Raw genomic sequence first — 3,534 nt, 5'->3', positions numbered from 1 at the left:
TTTTTCTCACTTTTTCTTAAATATCTCTTTAATGTAGTATTTATCTCAGTCATAAGTGGATACGCTGATGGTAAGACATATTTCTTTGCTTATATGTTTAAATTTTTTTGTTTGAAATGTATGTAATTGTGTTTTTAGCATCTCTTGATAAATTGTCAGTGGAAATGATAAAGCCTCCAGCTTTGTAGAGCAGTTATTCATAGCTAAACCAAGGAGTGGATTTTAAAAAGCCTAAGCTGTCTTCACACAGTCACTGGTTTATCTTTTTACCCCATCTGATAATGTTTTAGATGGTAGGCGTCACCATGAAAAGTAAAATTATATAATTCAAACATTGGTCCAGTAAATTGGTAGACATGATTTATTTCAATATCTCTTGGCTTATTTATGCATTAAAAAATGGGTGAAGTCTACCTTTTAGTTGGGGTTCTATAACACATGCACATAGCAGTGATGGACAGTCCATTGTAATAAGCTGAATAGTTTGCAGTAATGTGTAATAATGTCCATGCATATAGAGCAAATCAATAGTAAAACAAACAGGAAGTATTCTCAATGGGAAATCTGGCTCATTGTGAGCATCTGTCTCTTGTGACCAACCAGGGGCTTGAGAAGAGAACAACACAGAAATACTCTAGTTTAACTTTTTCCAATAGTGTTTTCATTATAAAGAGAAAGTAAAGAGTTAACAGCAGCAACAACTACAGATAATGTGCAATGGGTATAATGGGAGAAAATGGTAAAAACAAATTGGTCATTATACCCCTCAGCATAGCACATAACTACTTGTATAGCTATAGGCCAGTCTAATTGTATGTTTTATCAAACATCTGGTTGTATGTCTAGAAAAAAATCTGTCGCACTAATTAATAACTGGCATTTTATCACATTTTAGCTTTATGCATTTTCCCTTCACCTGCAGAACTTTAGAAAAAAATAAAAAATCAAGCTGAGGTGGGTAGAGTACCCAAAAATGGTACTCAAGTAGCACATTAACAATGTATTTACTCAAGTAGAAGTAAAAAGTAGTTATCCAAGAAATTACTCAAAAGTAAAAAAAAAAAAAAGTATTTGGTAAAAAGGCTACTTGAGTTCTGAGTAACTGTTGGAGAATAACATCAGATTTAATGTCTAGAAATGATGCTGGCATTTTATGTGCAGGTTCTGGCATTTTCAAATATCTAAAGAATAAAAAATTAAACATATAAATATACAATAACAAAATCTTGCAGAAGCAGTTAGAACTTAGAAAACCAATCCTTCCAATGCAAATATACTGTACTGGGATAAGGTAACAAAATTCCACTGTTAATTTCTATAGTTAACTGCATGTTTACCTGATCTTGGAATAGTTCAAATTACTCAAGGGAGGACAGAGAGATTTTACTCATGTAGGAGTAGCGATATTTTACAAGAATATTACTCAGGTAAAAGTAAGAAGTAAGGCACAGTAAAACTTCTCCTAAAATAAAAGTATTTTCAAATTGTTTCTCAAGTAAATGTATCTCAGTAAATTTAACTAATTACTATCAACCTCTGCTGTCAACAGCTATGACTAAAATTGTAAATAATGAGAAAATAGTTTTGTCAATATTTGACCAACTTTCTGGCTAACCCTAATCAAGTATTAATCTACAGGATGCAGAAAAAAAGGAAACAGAGTTGAGTTTAGTGTTGGCCTGGGACATCTCTATAGGCGGCTACCAAATTATGTTCTGTTTAGGGGTTTGTAGATCCTTAGGCCTTGCTCTGTACATCAAAATACATTTTTATTTCAATTTTATGTTTCTGCTGAACCACAATAAGACCTATATGTTGTTTATTTGAACAGTTCCCATTAAACCCACTGTGATCCTGAGGCCAGACTGGCCTCTTGTATACAAAGGTGAAAGTGTGACCCTCCAATGTGAGATCCATGCAAGTGAAGGATCTGAGTGGACATATGAATGGAGACCAAGCAGGTTAAATAAACCTTCAACAATGAGGCAATCCATTTATCTAACATTATATAATGAGTCTTATAGTGGAGAATACAGCTGCAGAGGAGTAAGTGCTCACAGCAGCACAGACTGGAGTGATGCTATTACATTAACTGTATGTAAGTTGAGCATTTTCTTTTATTACAATGTATGTTGTTTAATGTGTTCTATACAAATATGTTTTTTTTTCTGACAATATTACGTAAAACCTTAATTTATCAGTGTTTGTCTTTTAGATAGTCCTGGTGTCATAACTAGTTAACTGTTAGTTTATTTAATTAATATAATTAATTGGATTTTTGAAAAAACTGCTTTACATTGCCCCAAGTTTTAAAAGATGTTTGGGTTCGCACCCAGAGGTTTTTTTTTTTGTTTGTTTGTTTATTTGCTTTTTGAACTGAGGTCTGTTTTAGTTTTAAATGTATTTACATACTGTTTTTTTGTTTTGTTGTTGTTGTTGTTTTGTTGCTGCCAGTTATATTATATAAAAGAAAATCAAAAGACTCATATTTTTCTTTTTGCTGATATTTAAAATGTTTGAGAAAATAAAATGTACATTCCAAATTAAGAATTGCAGAAACTTTGCCCAAAAAATAAAGAAGATCTCAGAATCTTTTAACATGCTTTTACATATGCCAAAACTGTCTGGATGTAATTTGAGGGCTCCAATTACACTGTCTCTGACTATGTTTCTTTAAACTGAAGATTTAACTTAACTTGCCTGTTTGAATAACAGGTTTTGCACTGGTCAGACTAATCAAATTTAATGACAGACACTTCCTCCAACAGATAAACTCTCTGTGTCTATATCATGGGTGAATCCTGGAGACTCTGTGACTCTGAGCTGTGAGGTTGAACATCCGCCTACAGGAACAAAGTTCTTCTGGTATAAAGCTGTCCCCAAACCATCAGACGACTTCTACACCTATGAGCTGCTGCCTGACAGCTCCAATGGGACTGATGATAATTTCTACATTGTCCATGGACAGAATAACACAACAGGATATGTGTGTGCAGCTGGAAGAAGAGAAGTAAAATATAGAGATCCAATTTTTGTCTGGTCTGCAGGTTAGTTTTCTCACTGTCACCTCTAAGCAAGAAGAAAATGAATGGAATGAATTCAATAAAACTAAAGAAATGATTATGTAATGTCAGTGGGTTCATTGATTTTTTTTTTAAATAGGAGAATAGAACAGCTCTAAAGAAACAGATTAAAAAGTTTCTCTAAGAACAAAATGATTATAGTATAGATGGAGGATAATGTATGAAGGACCAGTCCTGCCATAGTAAAAAAATACATACAGAAATAATTGAAAGACTTAATTTTTTAAAGATGATTTTAGTTTGTTTTATACAGATTTGTAATGACTGCAGTTTTTCCATTTTCCAAACAAAAAACTTTTTTTAGGTTTTTGCTGAAGCTATGTTTGGGTAATTTGCGGCCATGTTAATATTAAACTTAACTCACAAGGAAGAACAAAAGTCTTATATAATTTTTTTTTTTATCATGTATTAAGCTTTGCTCTAGGCTCAGATGAAATGTCTTATTTATTTT

The sequence above is a fragment of the Cyprinodon variegatus genome, unplaced genomic scaffold, assembly GCF_000732505.1.
Source record: "Cyprinodon variegatus isolate N-32 unplaced genomic scaffold, C_variegatus-1.0 Scaffold1217, whole genome shotgun sequence".
NCBI classification, from domain to species: Eukaryota; Metazoa; Chordata; class Actinopteri; order Cyprinodontiformes; family Cyprinodontidae; genus Cyprinodon; species Cyprinodon variegatus.
The sequence above is the reverse complement of the archived record's forward strand: the minus strand, read 5'-3'. Positions refer to the sequence as shown.